This window comes from Eubalaena glacialis, chromosome 13 (assembly GCF_028564815.1).
Source record: "Eubalaena glacialis isolate mEubGla1 chromosome 13, mEubGla1.1.hap2.+ XY, whole genome shotgun sequence".
Classification (NCBI taxonomy): Eukaryota; Metazoa; Chordata; class Mammalia; order Artiodactyla; family Balaenidae; genus Eubalaena; species Eubalaena glacialis.
The window spans coordinates 87,897,485-87,918,889 of record NC_083728.1 but is presented as its reverse complement, the minus strand read 5'-3'; positions in this window follow the sequence as shown (position 1 = coordinate 87,918,889).

The window sequence follows — 21,405 nt, the reverse complement described above, 5'->3', positions numbered from 1 at the left end:
TGTTTAAATAATGCGGAGGGCAGTGAGTCAACCTTGATGAAGCTGGTGCAGAAGGAGGGGCCTCAAAGCAAGAGGCTGGCCCTCAAGAAGGAATCCAGGGAGGAGGATAAAAAGAGTGTCTGGGAGAATGGAGGGCAAAGGGACAGTTTGCAAGATGCAGCTGAAAGAAAACACCCTCCGATGGGGATGAAGGAGCCGAAGGGGGCATCCACGAAGCTCAAGTTTGGCGCTCAGGTGACTGAGGAAATGATCAGCCTGACAAAGCATGGAAAGTGGGGCTGAGAGGGACTTTGAGGGAAGAATGTTGACTCTGAAGCAATGGTGAATATTCAGGTTTGTTACCAGCTAGACCAGAGATTCAAAAATGCAATGGATGATACCAGAGATGTCTTTTAGTGGTATGAAGAACATTTTTAAAAAGCTTTAATAGTTTTGTATTTATATTCATGCATATTAGAGAAATTATAATCAGCACATCAGAATACTACTTGTTATTTCACGGCAATTATTGCACAAGATAAGGCTAAATTTATTTTTAATGAATTGGTTTAAAGAAAAACAGTAAGCAAATAAATAATAGTACAGGTGGAATACAGAATATGAAAAATTATGACAGTGGTGTGAAAATTTTTGAAATTTAGGAAATACCAAGTTAGAGATAAAACGATGATGGTTTGGGAGAGCCAACAAGACTGTGGACGTTAGGAGTCATCAACGTAAAGATGGTACTCAAGGCCAAGACTGAGCTCCATAGAGAGGGTGTGGACAGAGATGAGAGTTAAGAACAAGGAATAGCTTTTAAATTATTTATGTTTTTTTAAAATTTCACTATATATATATATAATATATATAGTGAAATGATCACCCTGATAAGTTTAGTTGACATCCATCACCACAAATAATTACAATTTTTTTTTCTTGTGATGAGAACTTTTAAGATGTACTCTTTTAGCAACTTTCAAACATAGAATATAGTATTGTTAATTATAGTTACCATGCTGTACATGACCTCCCCAGGACTTACTTATCTTATAACTGGAAGTTTGTACCTTTTGACCACCTTCACCCATTTTTCCCCACCTCCCACCCCCCACCTCTGGCAACCAATCTCTCTGTATCTATGAGTTTGGTTTTCTTTCTTTTTTTCTTTCAGATTCTACATATAAATGAGATCATAAAGTATTTGCCTTTCTCTGTCTGACTTATTTCACTTAGCATCATGCCTTCAAGGTCCATCCATGTTGTCGAAAATGGCAGGATTTCCAATAGCTTTTTAATAATTAGGAAATTAATGGAAGGAAATATCTCATTTGTAAGAGCAACAAGAATCATAAAATATCTAAGAGTACTTTAACAAGAAAAGTATAGGACTTCGATTAATCAATAAAACTAAAGTACTTTGAGTTACTCAACCAAGGAAGACTTGAATAAGCAGAGTAATAACTAGTTCTTAGATAAGACCGTAATGTAAAAGATATGTCTTCCCTAAATCAGTAAATTCAATGAAGTCTCTAAATCTCAAAAGGATAATTTGGGAAACTTGACAAAACAATTCAAAAGTTTATCCAGAATGATAATGAGAAAAACCAGAACATTCTGAAACAGATGAGTAAGGGGGGGACCTGGCCTATCAAATATTGAAAGCACAGTGAGCTGGGATTGGCACAGGAATGGCACAATCTATCAGAACAGAGTCCAGAAATAGCAGCAAATGCATATGGGAATTTAGCATGTACATGATAAAGGTGGCACTTGAATAGTGGGGAAAAGATTATTTGATAATTGTTTCTTGAACAATTAGCTAGTCAAGGGAGAGTGTGGGAAGCTGGATTTCTATTTCATTCATTACACCGAAAGATTTAAATGTAAAAACAAAATATTATAAGGGAGAAGTGGGTGAACATTCTTATAACCTTGGGAGGGACGAGGCCCTTCTAAAATGATATGAAAACCAGTAACATGTAAACCAACTATACTCCAATAAAAATTAGGAAAAAAAAAACAGTAACAAATAAACCAAAAGGCATTTAAGTTTGATCTCATTCACAGCTAAAACTTCTATATGGCAAAGTCAAACTAGAAACATTAAACTAGGAAACTATTTCTAACACATATTAAAAAGATTGAAGCAATATATAAGAAAAGATTTGTGAGTTGATAAGAAAAAGAAAAAACAACCCCAGCAAATGCGAACAAAGGACATGAACAGACAATTCACCAAAGAAAGAGAAATTACCAACAAACGTACGTGTTCAACCTTAACAATAAGTAATGCAAAATAAAACCATAATAAAACACTTTTCACCCATCAGACAAAACTGAAAAAAATTCGTAACATCAGTCTGGCAAGTATGTGCAGAAGACAGGCATTCATTGTGTAAATGTAAATTAATACAGTCTCTCTGGAGGTCGGTTTAAAAATATTTATGAAAATCTTAAATGTGCATGGTTTTGACTCAGAAATTCCATTTCCAGGAATTTATCCTACGGAAATAGTTACACAGGTGTGCAAAGCTAAATGCACAAGGGTGCTAATTGCAGCATTGTTTGAAATAATGAAAAATTGGAAACAACCCCAAAGTTCATCAGTATGGCACTGACTAAATAATTATGGTAACAATGGAAAACTAAAACTGTTAAATAGAATGCAGGAAATATAGATGTTTTAAACACAAGAAGCAGTTCCCAATAAATTAATAAGTGAATAAAGCAATGTGCAGAAAAGTACATACAGAGAAAGCCCATTTTTAGAAAAATTATTTATTCATAAACGTTTATGTAGGTCTGGAAGGAAATACACCAAATAGTTGATGGTGATGATTTTGAGGTCTGAGAAGAGAGAGGACTTAAGTTTACTTTTAAAAAATAGTAAAATTTATATTGCTTGAATTTTTATGTGTATGTCTTCATTCTGAAATCAGAAAATAGATATTATTTTCTAAAAAAGAAAAATAAGCAGTGCTCAGTGACAAGAAGCAGAGGCAGGCACGAGGTGTCAGGGACTGTGGAGCTGGCGTGTGTGGGTTGAAGTCCCAGATCTGCACTAACAGCTAAGTTTCTCACTTTCCTTGTCTATAAAATGGGAATGATTAGAGGGTTGTTGAGGAGATTGAATAAGATAGCACAGTGCCTCCTTTGAGGCCGAAGAGAGATGGGTAGGGATAGAGACCAAGATGGGGGAGATGAGAAAGAGACCAGAACCTCAGCAAGGCTGGAGTGAGAGGCAGGAGTGGACAGAGTCAGGGTGGGAGGGACTCAGGCAAAGGCAGGCAGCTGAGGCTGCCATGAGTCAGAGGTACACAGCTCTTCTGCTAGGTGTACAAGATCAAAGGCCTGAGAAGAGTTAGAAGTTGAAAGAACAGGGTGTGCTGGAATTATAAACCTCACATAGCATCTGGAGGGATGAGCATCCCCTGGGAAGTCAGCCTGGACACAGCCCTGCCTGCCTGACACCTGGTAAAACTCACCTGGGACTCCACATCCTTTCCTGGGGTCACCAAGGCACTTCCAACACTGACTTTCTACTTTTTGAAACCCCAGTAAAGCAGGGAACTCTAGGGCAGCACAGCCAGAGGTGAGAGGGCCCTGGAACATTCAAGTCAAGAGGGAGACAGGAGCTGGGATGGGGAGACCTTTACTGGGGAGGGAATGCTTTTCAAACCAAAGGGGAGAGAAAAAAAAGACCTCAGAAATAACACCTGCCTTATCTTTCATGGCCCATTTTACCCATTGAGATCATGTTTCAGCTCTGATGAGAGATTTCTATCAAAGATTACTAGGATCACATCAAAAAGCCTCAGGAGCAAATCTGAAGAGGCTCCCAATGGCCAAAGGATGGGATAATTGGAGCATCAGGAAGGGTAAGAACTGCAGTGGACTGAGTTAAATTCATGAGTTCATAATGGCTGAAAAATCGCTCGCCTTTGGAGGATGCCAGAGAATCGCTTCATTATTTTGAAAACTCGTAAGTAAAGGGAAAAATCAAGCATCTATCTGCCTTTATCAGATCACCGATGAAGGGAAGTTTTTCTTTATAGAACTCTTCCAGCTAATGAACAAAGATAGAATTTTAGAATTGGAGCATCACCCTGAAGGAATGGATCCAGGTATTGAGTTTCAACAGCAGCTAACATCACATATCACATTATAAGAGACAACCAGACATTCTATGCCTCCTGATGGAAGAATGCACCACCACCTATGAAGTGTTCTTGCCCCCTAAAAATCGAACCTAGGAATATGATCAAGCCTCTAGATGCCACTACCAATTACAGGAAATACAGAGGCGAGGAGAACACATTGAACACCAGCAAAATTGGGACTGTGGGAAACACCTCGGGGCAAACCACCTGGATTCCTCCACAAATATATCACCGGGAAAATAAAGAGAGCAACAACCCATAGATTAAAAGAGACTGCAGGGCTTCCCTGGTGGCGCAGTGGTTGAGAGTCTGCCTGCTAATGCAGGGGACACGGGTTCAAGCTCTGGTCTGGGAGGATCCCACATGCCGCGGAGCGACTAGGCCTGTGAGCCACAACTACTGAGCCTGCGCGTCTGGAGCCTGTGCTCCGCAACAAGAGAGGCCACAATAGTGAGAGGCCCGTGCACCGCGATGAAGAGTGGCCCCCGCCTGCCGCAACTAGAGAAAGCCCTCGCACAGAAACGAAGACCCAACACGCCATAAATAAATTAATTAATTAATTAATTAAAAAAAAAAAAAAGAGACTGCAAAAGACATATCATCCACTGTGATTTATGGACCTTATTTAGATCCTGATTCAACCAAATGAACTTAAACTGACTTCTTACATTTATGAGACAATTGGCATTATGGCTACTGGCTGGATATTTGATGATATTAAGGAATTATTATTAATTTTTTAGGCATGATAATGTATTGTGGTTGTGTATTTTTGAGTCCTTAAAGAGATAGTACTGAAATATTAATTGGAGAAATTATGTGAGGTCTGGGATTCGCTTCAGAATAAAAAGGAAAGGGAGAAAGTGAGGGGAGGGGGGATGAAACAAGAATGGCCATGAGTTGATCATTGTTGAGGCTGGTAGAATGTTTTGTCTATGCTTGGGTCTGTTTGAAATTTTCCACAATAAAAAGGGTTGTTGTTTTTTTAAAAGTCAGTGTGATGAGTCAAAAATTTTCCTCCTTTGAAAAAAAATGAGGGTTGGGCTCAAACAATCTATGAAGCCCCTCCCAGACCACACTCCCTCTCTAATTAAAAATAACCTTTTATTTTTCCAAAGCAATATATATGCATTGTAGAAAGTCATCAAATATTGAAAAGAAAAAAATAAACACCATATTTCCACCACCCAGAGGTTACCATTTCACAGCTTACTGTATAACATAACAGGACTTTTCCTATGCATATATATGTTTTTTAACAAAATGAGATTATCTTGCACATGCTGTTTTGAAAGCCGCTATTCTTCGTTAATGGTCTCCACTTCCCCATGTCAGTAGATTTTCCTTTTTTGTTTTTTAAATAAATTTATTTATTTTTGGCTGCGTTGGGTCTTTGTTGCTGTGCGCGGGCTTTCTCTAGCTGCAGTGAGCGGGGGCTACCCTTCGTTACAGTGCGAGGGCTTCTCATTGCGGTGGCTTCTCTTTGTTGAGGAGCACGGGCTCTAGGCGTGTGGGCTTCAGTAGTTGTGGTGCATGGGCTCAGTAGTTGTGGCATGTGGGCTCAGTAGTTGGGGTGTGCAGGCTTAGTTGCTCCGTGGCTTGTGGGATCTTCCCGGGCCTGGGCTCGAACCCGTGTCCCCTGCACTGGCAGGCGGATTCTTAACCACTGCGCCACCAGGGAAGTCCCAATAGATTTTCATTTTATCTAATATCCAGGCTGTATATACATTTCCCTAATTGTGTCCCAAAGTGTCCCGGTGTCTTAATCAGCATGGGCTGCCATAACAAAATACCGTAGAGTGGGTGGCTTAAACAACAGACATTTATTTCTCACAGTTTTGGAGGCTGGGAAGTCCAAGATCAAGGTGCCGGCCAATTCCGTTCCTGGTGAGAGGTCTCTTCCTGGTTTGCAGCCAGCCAGCCACCTTCTTATTGTGTCTTCACATGGTGGAGAGAGAGCAGCTCTAGTCTTTCTTTCTCTTCAGAGGACACTAATCCTCTTAAGGATTAGGGCCCCACCCCCATGACCTCATGTAAACCTAATCACCTCTCAAAAATCTCCCTCCCAAATGCTATCACACTGGAGCATATTCAACATGTGATTTTCAGACCGAGATTCTATCCAGAAACAGGCATTGCAACCGGTGGTTATGTTTCTTTGTCTCGTCTAATTTGACACATTATCTTTGCTTCCTTTGTTCCCATAACTCACACTCCCTGCATTGTGCTTGATTGTTTCCTCAGGGTGCCTCTAAGGTTTATAGGCACAAAGAGTTAGAGTCGCTTGCTATTCAGACTCAGGTGCCCCTAGTAGATGCGCCTTCAGAGGGGCAGCCTGTTCTGAGGGTCCAGCTTCCATTCTTGCTTGCTCCTCTGCCACGTCCAAACTGCCCCCAGGATGAAGTGAGGAGCATTGTCGGCTGGGGACTCATCCAGGCCACCCACTGGCCTCTGCCACCACCCCAGGGCAATCTTTTGCCATCAAAAATGGCTGGGAGCCAGAAACCGCAGGCTGGAGGCACCAGAGATTGGTGTCACCACCATTTCAAAAAATTTCCACTGACCAACTGGTGACCTTATGCTGATTGTGTTTGACATTCCTGCCTTAAAGCCCAGGGATGGGTGGAACGGCGAGATGTACACATTCCAGAAATTTCAGAGTCATGAGGGGAGACTTTCTGGAAAAATTAGCAACCAGAGGGAAAATTTTAAATATATATATTACTTATTTCACTGCCCATTCAGATCTGAAGTCACTTTGCTCGTTTAGTAACATAAAATGCATCCTTGCATTTGGGTCATAAAACTGTCATGGTTGGTCTACTTAGAGATAAGGAAATCTAAAAAACGGAGGACAGCTCCTCCCTCGATTTTGAGGTTGGGGTGGGTGAGTGGAAAGGTCTATGGGGAAAAGTTCCCCTCCTCTCCTTCTTTTTCTTTCTTCCTTTCCCACCTAGCAGGTCCTAAGGCAAGAGAAAGAAGACAGCTCCTAATAGGAACTTCTTATAGAGGCAAAGCCATACACCCGGGGAGGGAAGGGCCCCTGACCACAGAACAGACCTGAACAGGGAGAGTCGGCTTCTAGAATTCCCTGCTGGGGTGGGGGTTATCCACATCCTTCCCAAGAAGAGAATAGGTGGCTGCCTACCCAACCTTGCTGCCCTCAATCATTGCTTTGAATGAGGACTGCCCCCAGCCCACCCTTCGCATGATGGACGGAGGATTGCCCTTCCATTGCCGTTCTGAAGTGCGGGGGTGCCTCTCTGGGAGAAGGGGCATAGCCCCTGTCCACCAACAGACCACTGCTCTTTACACCTTGGAAGGGGAGTCCACTTGTAAAGGGGCTTTACAGTGTATGCAGTGGGGGCAGGTACAAGAGGACAGCAGTGAGGCCAGCCATTGCTGGTGCAGATGAAGAAACAGCATCGAACCACCAGATCAATTCAGGGAGAGGATGGACGGGGTGCAGCTGTAGAGGCATCCAGCCAAGGAGGCAAGCAACAGCTGTCCCTCCCAGAAGGGTGAGTCGGATGAGCTCAGGTGGCCAGAAAGTGACTGTGGCACCCTGGGTGGGCCCAGTGGACAAGAGTCCCTGACTCTGGTGGTACTGCGGCCCAAGAGGAGACTCTACCACCCAGGTGATGTGCTAATTGCATGGCTCTCAACTGGGCGCTTTTGCCCCCCCCCCAGGGGACGTCTGGCAATATTATTGGTTGTCTCAACTGAAAATGGAGTTGCTCCTGGCATCTAGCAGGTAGAGGCCAGAGGGGCTGCCTAAATATCCTACAATGCACAGGACAGTCCCTCTACCAGCACCTGGTCTGAAAGAAGCTTCTGGTCTGAAATGTCAATAGCATTGAGATCAAGAAACCTTGTGTCTTGAGACTCCACTGGTGGTGCAGTGGTTAAGAATCCGCCTGCCAATGCAGGGGACACGGGTTTGAGCCCTGGTCCGGGAAGATCCCACATGCTGCAGAGCAACTAAGCCCATGCGCCACAACTACCGAGCCTGCGCTCTAGAGCCCGCGAGCCACAACTACTGAAGCCTGCGCACCTAGAGCCCGTGCTTCCCAACAAGAGAAGCTAGCGAGGGCTTCCCTGGTGGTGCAGTGGTTGAGAATCTGCCTGCCAATGCAGGGGACACGGGTTTGAGCCCTGGTCTGGGAAGATCCCACATGCCACGGAGCAACTGGGCCCGTGAGCCACAACTACTGAGCCTGCGCGTCTGGAGCCTGTGCTCCGCAAGAAGAGAGGCCGCGATAGTGAGAGGCCCGTGCACCGCGATGAAGAGTGGCCCCTGCTCGCCGCAACTAGAGAAAGCCCTCGCACAGAAACGAAGACCCAACACAACCAAAAATAAATAAATAAATTTATTAAAAAAAAAAAAAAAGAGAAGCCAGCGCAATGAGAAGCCCGAGCACGGCAACGAAGAGTGGCCCCCGCTCGCTGCAACTAGAGAAAGCCTGAGTGCAGCAATGAAGACTCAACACAGCCAAAAACAAATAAATTAAATCAAAAAACAAAAAACAAACAAAAACCTTGCGTCTTGTGGTTAAGAAGCCCTGAGTTAGAGGATCTTAACCTTTAGAATGTGGTACCTTGAGATTACTGTGGTAAAACCTAACAACTTTATTTCATCCTCCAGTTTTTGTATGTTTTTGAGTGTGCCAGTAAGACTTCTTATTTCTAACTCAGATTGGGTGGGGGTGGGGAATTACACAAAATCTTCCTTGAGTTCTAACCTTTATCACTTGCTAACACTTTATGTTTATATTCTGTCCTGTTAACAACTGGTTATTGACCCCTGATGCATGCACAATGAAAGCTCTGAAATCACATTTCTATTTTTTTAGATCAGTTTTATCGAGGTATAATTTACATATAACAAAATGTACCCATTTCAAGCCTACAGTTTGATGAGTTTTGACAACTCTATATGCCTGCCTCCACAAGTTCAAAAAGAAAACCAAAACTATGTTTAGATTTATGGAATAAGGATTAGAAATGTGGACTTTGAAGTCAAACAGACCTCGGTTCAAATCCCAGCTCTTCCATCCACTAAGCCTGTTTTCTCATCAGTAAAATTGGATTAATGATATCCACCAAAGGGGTTATCCTGAGAATTAAACTGACACACCTGAAGCATTTAGCTCAGAGCCTGCCTGGCTCATGGCGAAGGGCTTCAGCAGTGGTCATAATAATCATGGTCATTAGCATCCTCACCGTTTCATGATATATTTGGCTAATAGAGTCTCTTTTTTCTGTATCTACGTGTCTTCCCAGAATGATCACACCCTTTCCAAGATTACAATAATCATAAACACACATGTGATTCCCAAACTAGTATTTCCAACCTCTCTCCTGGGCTCCAAGAGAACAGGTCAGTTTCCTGCACTCATTATCCTCCCCCCAAGCCACCTGCCGTGTCTTAGGCTGCCGGCTCAACGGCATCACATCCAGTCTCCCGAGGCAGAGATACCGGCATCCTTTCTCTCTCACACACACCATTTATTCATTAGGATATCAATTTAACTGCTTCAAAACAGACCCAAACAACAGTGGTTTAACCTAAATGGGAAGTTATTCCTTGCTCATATACGCATCTAGACGTAAGCAGTCCATAGCAGATCTGAAGGCTGCAGGATATCCAGGGCCAGGCTCTTGCTCTTTCTGCTTGGTTGCTCTGCATTGCAAGGGTGTTGCCTTTGTTCCACAAGGTCTGAGTGCCTTACTACCAGGTCCACATTTCGTGCAGCAGGGTGGTGCTTGCTTACGATTCAACAGGCACTGCATTTAATCCACATACCACCTAAGAGGCTGCAGTTTTATTAGGTTGAACCATACAAAATTGCCATTTTTGTTGGTCAAATATGATAGAATATTGGCAATATTGTATAATTCAACCCCATACTAGCTCTACTTTACAGATTTAGGACCCTGACTCACAGTGAAGTCAAGTAACTTGCCCCAAGTCACACGGCAAGTGAATTCAAAGCCTCCCTGGGAGCTGGGCCTGTGGCAGATTCCTCAGTGAGTAAGGTTTGGCTCCTCTGTCCGCCATATGCTTATAACCAAATTGGAGAGCAACATGTGAACACTGGAAAGCTAAACAGCAACAGCTTAATATAGCTATGTTAGAATGTCACCAGGCCATCTATGATGTTTTTCCCCCAAGTGAGTGGTAAGGCAAGACCTTCTTTCTCTAGAAGTTGAGGAGACAGAACAGTGGCTCCAGACTGGTGTGGCCGAGAAGGCTCCCAAGAAGAAGAGTCTTCAGCTGAGTCTTGAAAGCGGAGGAGTTCCAGTTTCATGATGGTGGTGGAAGTGATATTTAGTGGTAATAATCTAATTCTGTGCCATTTAACAAAAGCTTGAGATGTTACCTATGAAGACTTGGGTTTCTGTCCTTACTTGGTTGTGTGCACACATGCGGGGTATACACTCTAGTAGCGTACTTGTGGATTTCTTCCTGTTGTATCTCTTCATGTTTCTCGCTTGTGTATGTGTATCTGGGTATATCTTTCTGTGTCTCTGTCTTTCTGTGTCTTAGCATTTGTTTCTCTCTCACCCTCCCCTTCCTTCCTTTCTTTATTTCTCTATCACTTGCTCTCTCTCATCATCTGTCTCTCCTCATCTTTGCTCTATAATTGGTCCCATATAAATCCTATCTTTTATTATGCATTGCACATATTATACAGTTTGATGTGCCCTGCCCCTACTTTAAAATGCAAAGGGACAGAATGTTCCATGGCTCCACCTAAATCTCTCTTTCATTTTATTGCTCCTTCCCCTGGCCTTTGATTTAATTAATTTGTTTTTATCTTTATCAAGTTAGACACATACATCATTTTAAAAGTCAAATACTCAAATACAAAGTCAAAGACTAATCCTGAAGAAAAACAACCCCAGGGAACTCCCTGGCAGTCCAGTGGTTAGGACTCTGCTCTTTCACTGCTGAGGGCCTGGGTTCGATCCCTGGTCGGGGAACTAAGATCCCACAAGCCTTACGGTGCGGCCAAAAATAAATAAATAAAGGCAACCTCACCTCATTACACTCTCCACCTGCTTCTCAGATTCAATCATTTTCAAGTCTTTCAGCCGTTCCTTCTGGTATGTACCTCCCTGTTTCTAAATAGCATGCTTGTGCAGCTATTTCTCCATTTTGTTCAGTTTTAGATATGATTTCTTAAAACAGAAAATGAGAGCTTAACTCTGACACCTGAATCCACACACATACACAACTCTTCCCCTTCCCTCATCCTTCCTGAAAAAAATTATATCCTAATTTTTGGTCAGAGCAGAATACAGTGTTTATAACATTATTATTATTATAAAAGTATTATTTACAGGTGAGCCATGTGATAGACTATGATTGTATTTTCTTTCTTGGAGTTTTCTTCCCCTGGAGTTAATTGTCAAATTAACAAGTTTTTGTTTGTCTAGTTTTCCAGGTACCTATCTCAAAGGTGATCGATCAGCCTAATTTTTTTTTTTTTAATTTTTACTTTTGGCTGCGTTGGGTCTTCGTTGCTGCACAAGGGCTTTCTCTAGTTGCGGCGAGCGGGGGCTACTCTTCGTTGTGGTGCGTGGGCTTCTCATTGTGGTGGCTTCTTGTTGCGGAGCACGGGCTCTCGGCCTGCGGCCTTCAGTAGTTGTGGCGCACTGGCTTAGTTGCTCTGAGAGATGTGGGGTCTTCCCAGGCCAGGGCTCGAACCCGTGTCCCCTGCACTGGCAGGCGGATTCTTAACCACTGCGCCACCAGGGAAGTCCCCCAGCCTAATCTTGAAGACATCTGTCTTGTAGCCCTTCATCCCGTTAGGTGGCTCTAGGTGGTTTGCTGTAGGCTGCGACACAGCTGTCATCCTGGGACACTTTTCACCTCTCTCCCCCGCTCCTGTTCCTGAGCCCTGTTTCCTCTTTCTTGGATTATTCCTTCATCTTATTAGAGCCTCTCCTCCAACAGCTTCCTGGGAAAGTGTGCCAGGGTGATAATTTTTTTGCGACTTCATATACCTGAAAATGGCTTTTACCCTAACTGGACTGATAGTTTGGCGAGGTACAGAATTCTAGGTTTTCAATCATCTTTCCTCAGACTTTTTCTTAAATTTCGTTATCAGTCTCTTTTGATAATAATTTTTCAATAAACTGTATTAAGACTAATATCATGCTTTTCCATGGAAGGCTTGCTTTTTTAAAAATTGTGCTGTAATTGACATATAACATTGTGTTAGTTTTAGGTGTACAGCATAATGATTTTTTGTAAGCATATTTCCTCAGAATTTTGAAGGCATTGCTTTATTGTCTTCTAGTTTTCAATGATGTTGTTGAAAAGTCTGAAGTCACTCTGATTTCCTGTTCTTTCTTTCTATAAACTTGCAGGATCTTTGCTTTGGCTTCTGCATTCTGAAATTTCAAGATTATCTGTCTTCATATGGGTTTATTTTAATTCAATGTATTCAATGACACATGGGGCCTCCCCACCTAGAAATTTAGTTTCTTCAATTCTGGCAATTTTTCTAGAGGTTTATTTTATTTTATTTTGATAATTTCTTCCTGTCTAGTTTTTTGATGTTGGATCGATCTCCTAAACGGATCCTTGAATTTTCTTTTTCTTTTTTCTTTTTTTTTTTTTACTGAACTATAGTTGATTTACAATGGTGTGCCAATCTCTGCTGTACAGCAAAGTGACTCAATTACACATATATATACATTCTTTTTTTAAATATTCTTTTCCATTATGATCTATCCCAGGAGATTGGGTATAGTTCCTTGTGCTATACAGTAGGACCTTGTTGTTCATCTATTCTAGATGTTATTGCATTTGCATCTACCAACTCCAAACTCCCAGTCCATCCCTTCCTCCCCCCACCCCGCCACCCCTCGGCAACCACAAGTCTGATCTCTATGTCTGTGAGTCTGTTTCTGTTTCGTAGATAGGTTCATTTGTGCCATATTGAATTTTCTCATTATTTTGTGTCTTTGTCATTTGTTCTACTATCCAGGAGCTTTTTTTCACCTTTACTTTCCAACGCTTCTACTGAATTTTTCATTTTCGGTACCATAGTTTTAATTTTTAAGAGATTTTTTGTTGTTGTTGTTCTCTGAATGTTCCTTTTACATGGTATTTTTTATTTATTTCAAGGATGAAATATCAATCTTATCTATCCTGAAATATCAATCTTATCTTATCTAATTAACAATATTAATTTTTTCTCTAAGATTTTCTTCTGCTCCTGTTTCTCCCAAGGTCATTATTTTTTTCTCTTTGTTGCTTTGGTTTCTGTCTTTTATGGTCAAAGGCTGGTGTGACCTTCAGCTCTCCATTTATATGTCAGTATCCGAAGGTCTTTCTCTTGAGCCATCAGTTAATCCAGAAAGGACTCCACCGATCATCAGTGGGGGTGTGGGAGTGGGAACAGAGGTCATAATCTTAGCTTCTAGCACTAAGAAATGTGAATGAAGGGAGAGGGGCTGCTGGAGGTTTCGCTGGCCCTGTTAAGCCCCCTGCCCTCTGCTGTGTTACATCCTCTGGCCCAGAGTTCCTCTTGCTCAACCTCTTCAGAGAGTCAGCATCACATCTTCACCCTCGATTGGAGGAGGGACCGTCATCTTGTTCAGGGTGAAGAAGGGGAGCTAAGAATCTGTTTCTTTACCAACTTAATTTTAATTAGGTAAAATACACTTAACAAAAAATTTATCATCTTAACCACCTTAACCAGCATACAGTTCAGTAGTGAAAACTCCATTCACACTGTTGTGCAACCCACGTCAGCTTATACTGAGCTGCCCCATTGCTAGCTTAGGTCTTAGCTTTCTTTGGTCTGCTGTGAGTCACTTGCTGTGGTCCAGCTGCTTTTCAATTTCAAAACATTTTGTTATCATTTTCTCCTTTTTGTCTTCTTTATCCATGAGGGTTCATATCTTAAAAGAAATTTTTAAACTATTTTTTCAGTGGGGTTTCAGGAAGGAGAAGAGGTAAATGTGAGTGTGCCTCCATACTTAGTCTCTAAATTGTGTTACTTCTGAGTGAAATAATTTCTGATTATTTTTCCCCTTGTGGGTAAGTGGCTTTCAATTTTTAAAAAAGTGTTATTTCCTCAATGTTAAAATATACATGATTATGAAAAACAGTTTAGCAGTTCCTCAAAAAGTTAAACAGAGTTATCATATCACCTAGCAATTCCACTCCCAGGTGTATACCCAAGAGAATTATAAACATATGTCCAGGGAATTCCCTGGCGGTCCAGTGGTTAGGACTCTGCATGCACTTTCACTGCCAAGGGCCCGGGTTCAATCCCTGGTCAGGAATCTAGGATCCCGCAAGCAAATAAAAAATAAAAAGAAATAAACATATGTCCACACCAAAACGTATACATGAATGTTCATTGCAGCATTATTCATAATAGCCAAAAAGTGGAAACAATTCAAATGTTCATCAGCAGATGAGCGGATAAACAAAGTGTGGTTTATCTATACAGTGGAATATCATTCAGCCATAAAAATGAAGTACTCACACACACAACACAGATGAATGCTAAAAACACTGTGCTAAGTGAAAGAATCCAGACACAAAAAGGTTATGTATTGTATGAGTCCATTTATATGAATATGCTAGAAACCACCAAACTGTACACTTCAAGATGGTGAATTTTGTGGTATAGGAATTACATCTCAATTTTTTTTTTTCCGGGCCGCGCTGCGAGGCTTGTGGGATCTTAGTCCCCAGATCAGGGATTGAACCAGGGTCCTTGGCAGTGAGAGCGAGGAGTCCTAACCACTGGACCATCAGGGAACTCCCTCAATTTTTTAAATGTATGTGGCTGAGAGGAAGAGTGAAAGCTAGGACACCAAAACACATTTTTTTTTCTTTTTTTTCTGGCCGTGCCGCACGGCATGTGGGATCTTACTTCCCCAACCAGGGATCAAACCCATGCCCCCTGCAGTGGAAACGAGGAGCCCTAACCACTTACCAGGGACAAAAAAATTTAAAGTAAGAGACCTAAAAATTTAATAGTATATCAAATTCTCTTTTTGTTATGGATTGTGGAGAGGCGGAATGTGAAGATCAAGATCTACCTTGTGGGCTAAACCTCTGACGCTCACACAATATTTAACACACAGCTGGGATTGGCCATGATGCTGAGAAAGGAAGAAACTCTGGTGACAGCAGAGGAATACAGCAGCAAGATCACAAACAAATGAAAAGCCAGGATTTGAGTCTCAACTCTGTCCCTGGGTCTTTTTTTCTTATCTGTAAAGTGAGAAGTTTGGATTAAATCCTGAGCCCTACCCAGATAAGATTTAGCAGCTCTGGGTTGAGGCCCAGAAATCTGATTTTTTAAAAGTTCCCACGTGATTCTGATGCTTGTCTAGGTTCAGAAGCCTCTTTTGAGAAAATGAAGTATTCCAATGGTAAAAAAAAAAAAAAATTATGTCAAACTGTGTACAGTCTGAGACTCTTGAACTTCAGAAATTCTTTGTATGAAAGGTCAACAGATTAAAAAGGTCAGACCCCCGATCGTATGCTAAGTATATTTGCCAATAGGAAACTTGTAACAAATATTACAAAACTTGTAACAAATATATTCTAGAGCAGAACCAGGTATCAAGCCCATCCATTTGGGACCCTATTCGAAGCAGGTAAGTTATATATGTAGCTCATTCCCACGCTCCATTCTTTTAAGCCTCCCTGGCCTTTACCTGTCCTGTCCCCCTATGCCTGAATACCCTTCCAATCTTTCTGGACAATTCTTATGCACCCTCCAAGACTCAGTGCAAATTTCCTTTCCTTCAGAAAGCCTCCTTGACCTCTCTTATTGAGCTAATTCCCCATTCTGTGTGTTCCCTTAGTGTTCTGTATGCCCACCTGCCATCATTGTATATGAGCTATAACAAATTACCTCAAAACATAGTGGCTTGAAACAATTATAATTTATTATCTCCCAGTGTCTGTGGGTCAGGAATTCAGGACATGGCTTGTCTCTGCCCCACAGTGTTTGGTGCCTCAGCTGGAAGACCAGAAGCCTGGAGGGCTGAAGTCACCTGCAGGCTTGACTGAGGCTGGAGATTTCATTTCCCAGATGGGTCATGGCCCATGGCAGGCGAGTTGGTGCTAGCTATTGGCAGAGGTCTCAGATCCTCCCTGTACGGGCCTCTCTGCAGGCTGCTTGGATGGCCCCGGATAGGGCAGCTGGCTTCCCCCAGAATGGGTGATGCACGAGACAGCAAGGAAGCCCAGAGTCTTTTATGACCCAGACTCAGAAGTCACATACTATCTTTCCATCACATTCTATCTGTTGGGAGTGAGTCCCTAAGGCTAGCAAACATTCAAGGGGAGGGGAATTAGATTCTACTTTTTGGAGGGAGGAGCATCACAGAATATGTGGACATATTTTAGGACCACCACAACCATTTTGCATTACATAATATTTAATTACATGTTTCTCTGTGGGCACCCCCGTAACAGGGCTCTGACACAGGGCCTGGCACCAAGGGAGCACGCAAAAGGTATTTAGCTATTGCTTGGATATCAGAGAATTTAATCACCCTGGTGACGGAGCAGTTGAACCTTCTCTGGTTTCTGAGAATGGACTCAAGAAACTTGGATTCAGTGGTCCAGGCTGTCTGACGTGTCCTCCAAGTGCCCTCAACACTCTCCTAGCAAATCCCTCAGGCTTGGTTAGGATATTTCAAAGTTTAGGGTGGGATATTAGTACAATGCTGTAGAGCTTAAAATATAACGTACAGGTTCTAGAGACACAGTAATCTCAACCTGCCCAAACTGTGTGCCTGTCTCTCTCCCAAACCTGCCGCGCCCCTCGTGTCATCATTCCAGTGAAGGACACCAAAAGCCTGGGCACCATCCTGTATTCCCACCTCTGCTTTTTCCCCCACAACCACTCAGATGTTAAGTCCTACAATGAGGGGCAAGGACCTAGGGGGAAAGACTCAGTTACTGCAGAGGGGTGTTTGGATCCACATGTACACTGAGTATTGTCTATGGATTGGATAAATGATATCTCATTTACACATAGTTTCAAATTTAAATAACATGTTAATAACATGTTAAAGTACAAATTCACCTTAAAGTATTCCTGAATTCAGAGCAGTCTTTGGTAATATGGATTTTTTTCCATCAACAGGTATCTTCATGGGGATCCGTGAAACTTTTTGGTGTTAAAGAGAGATCCCTAAAATTAGTGCCACAGATATACTTGTACCTGTGAAAAATGTAAATAAGTTATGGAATAACCATACAATGGAATACTAGATAGCCATGAAAAAGAATGAAGAAGTACTTTAGGAACTGATATGGAATGACCTCCAAGATATATTGTTAACTGGAAAAAGCAAGTTGCAAAAGCAGTGGGCTACAAGTTGTATACATGCCTGTAACAGCACTGGGGACTCTGGTACACATGGTTTCCCCCAGAGAAGAAAGATGGAAGCAGAGCTGTAGACCACACAGTCTGGAGATGAGGACTAGGCAGAGACATTTTTCACAATAAACCCTCAGCATCTTTTGTATTTTGAATGGTGTGACCGTATTGCTTTTCCTCTTTTTTTAAAAAAATATTTATTTATTTATTTATTTGGCTGCACCGGGTCTTAGTTGCGGCATGTGGGATCTTTAGTTGCGGCATGCGGGATCCAGTTCCCTGACCAGGGATCGAACCGGGCCCCCTGCATTGGGAGCGTGGAGTCTTAGCCACTGGACCACCAGGGAAGTCCCTTGCTTATTTTTCAAAACCAAACTGAATTGAAACTTTAAGAAAGGAGAGTCCTCCAAATAGGTTGGCATCGATGGATTTAGATTCCATCTCCTTAACGTCACTCACAGGCATCCAAACTTCTCTCACAAAATCCTTGAGCAGCTCCTCACTGCTTTTTGCATCAATTTCAAATCCATCAACACAGCATTCACAGCCCTTGTGATCCGGTCCTTTTCAGCTCTCTCTCTCTCTCTCTCTCTGCCTTCTCTTCCAAAATCTCTGGTTCAGAACTGTGAGAAATAAATGTCTGTCGTTTATAAGTCTCCCCAGTCCAAGATATCCTGTTATAACAGCACGAACAGACTAAGACACCTCCCATTCAATCCATCTTCTAAACCACCACCATAGTTTCCTTCCTAAAACTCAGACCTAACTGTGTCACTTACTTTCTCAAAATCTTTCAGATAATCTGAAGCCAGTTTACCTCTGGTCCAGGACTACTGGCCTCCTTCCAATTCCCCGAGGGGGCTGGGTCTCTCATACCTCCATGCCCTTGTCACGTTTCCTCTACTTGGACCCCCCTTCCTCCCCTAACCTCCGGGGGCTCATCTCCACCCACATTCCAACCCATGTGTTACCTCTTCTAGGAAGTACTTCCTGCCCCCTCTTCAAGGTGAGTTAGACAACCCTTCTCATTCATTCAGCCTTCTGTAAAGATTTCTTGTCACCAGTAGGCTAGGACCCCTACTAGGTGCTGTAGGTACGGAAATTAAAAACATAGCCCTTATAGAGATTATCATACTAAGTGAAGTAAGTCAGAAAGAGAAAGGCAGATACCATATGATATCACTTATATGTGGAATCTAAAATATGGCACAAATGAACCTATCTACAAAACAGAAACAGACTCACAGACATAGAGATCAGGCTTGTGGTTGCCAAGGGGGAGGGGGGAAGGGAGAGGGATGGAGTGGGAGTCTGGGGTTGGTAGATGCAAACTATTACATTTAGAATGGATAAACAACAAGGTCCTACTGTATAGCACAGGGAACTGTATCCCATCTCCTGGGATAAACCATAATGGAAAAGAATATTAAAAAAAGGAATGTGTATATGTATATAACTGAGTCATTTTGCTGTACAGCAGAGATTGGCACACCATTGTAAATCAACTATACTTCAATAATAATAATAATAATTTTAAAAAACATCGGCCTTACTCTTAAGAAAATAGCAGATTAGTGGCAAGGTATCCATTAGGATTAAGTCAATGCCTCCTCACCGAGTTCGCAGCCCTTGGACTGGGAAGTCAACTTGAGTGTGGAATTTTCAGTCTTTCAGCTGACAGAACAGTTTCTGCCCTCCTCCCCTGTCCTCCTAAGACACGGTGCTCACAGCCAGAGTCTTATCGCCTGGTAATACAGAACTCAATTGTCTCCTTTATCTCCTCTACCAGATTGTGTGCTCCAAGAGCGGGGAGTAAAATGAAAAAAAAAAAAGTTACATGAAGGTGGCGTAATTATAACCAGGCCTTGAAGAATGGAGAGAATTTCCACCCTTGCTGTAGGTGTGGAAGCAGAAGAACATTCCTACTTGAGGGAACAGGGTGAGCAGAGGAGGGATGTGCCAACATCAAAGAAGTCACGTGGCTCCCTGTGGCTGTAATGAAAGACGTGTGTGTGTGCGCGCACACACACACACACACACACGCACTCGTGCACGGTGGGGGAGGGGAGGTTGTGGGAGAGCTGCGTGAGATAAACTGGGTACAGATTACTTGAAAGATTTTGAGAAAGTGATGTAGTTAGATTTGAGTTTTAGGAAGGAAACTCTGGTTTAGAAGATGGATTGAATAGGGAGGGGGTATCCCTTAAGGTCTGTCCCTTATATTATAACAGAATCCCATAGTGAGGAAATTTATTTCTCACATTTCAGGAGACTGGAAGTCCAAGATCAAGGCACTGGCAGATTCAGTGTCAGGTGAGGGTCTGCTTCCTGGCTCGTAGACAGCTGTCTTCTCACTGTGTCCTCATAGAAGGGGCAAGGGAGTTCTCCGGGGTCTCTCTTATAAGGGAACTATCACGTTGATGAGGACTCATGCCAAAAGGGCCCACTTCCCAAAGGCCCTGTCTCCAAGTACTATCACACTGCGGGTTAGGATTTCACTGTATGAATACTGGGGGGACACGACATCCAGTCAATTGCAGGGGGAGAGGGAGGCAACAGGGAGATCTGTTAGGAGCCAGCAGGACATGATAACTAATTGAACGTGGAGAGTGAACAAGATTCTTACTGGACCAGTTCCTTTTCTCAGTCCCCACGTGCATCAAATCACCACGTGATTGTAGCACGTTCATTGCTAAGGCCTCAGCTCAGTCTTCCCCATCCTGGTCTCTTGCCTGGGGCAGGCTGTAAATCTTCATGATACCTTCCAGTTACACTGCTCCCAACCGCTAAAGAAAAGCAGCCTTGCTCTATTTATTTTTGCAGGTATACATCTCAATCGTTTTTAGGGTATTCACAAAGTTGGGCAACCATCAGTTTTAGAACATTTTTATAATCCCCCAAAGAAACCCCATACCCTTATCTGTCACTCCTCAATGCCCCCATCCCCTCCCAGTCCTGCACAACCACTAATTCACTTTATGTCTCTATACACTTGTTTATTCTGACATGTCATATAAACGAAATCATACAACGTGTGGTCTTTTTTGTGTCTGGCTTTTTTCTCTTAGCATAATGTTTTCAAGCATCATCCATGTGGTAGCGTGTATCAGTACTTCATTCCTTTTTATTGTCAAATAATATTTCATTGTTTGGCTGTCCCACATTTTGTTTATCCATTCATCAGTTGATGGACATCTGGATTGTTTCCACTTTTTGACTGTTGTAACTCTTTGACTAACTTCCAGACTCTTTTCCAAAGCATTTTACATTCTCATCAGCAGTGTATGAGAGTTCCAATTTCTCTACATCCATACTGATACGTCTATCTTTTTTTTACTATAGCCATCCTACTGGGTGTGAAATGGTATCTCATTGATTTGCAGTTTTAATTTGCATTTCCCTAATGACTAATGATGTTGAGCATGTTTTTGTGTGCTTATTGGCCATTTGTACATCTTCTTTAGGGAAATGTCTTTTCAGGTCCTTTTCCCATTTTTAATTAGGTTATTAGTCTTATTAACATTGAGTTGTAATAGTTCTTTATATATTCTAGATACAAATCTTTTATCCTTTGCAAAACATATGATTTGCAAAAATATTCTCTCATTCTATCCTGTGTGTTGTCTTTTTGCCTTTTGATGATGTCCTTTGAAACACAGAAGTTTTTAATTTTGATGAAGTCTAATTTGTTTATTTTTTCTTTGGTTGTTTATGCTTGTGGTGTCATATCTAAGAAATTTTGCCAAATACAAGGTCACAAAGATTTATGCCTATATTTTCTTCTAAGAGTGTTATAGCTTTAGCTTTTACATTTCTGTCTTTGCTCCATTTCGAATTAATTTTTGTATACAGTATGAGTTAGGAGTCCAACTTCATTCTTTTGC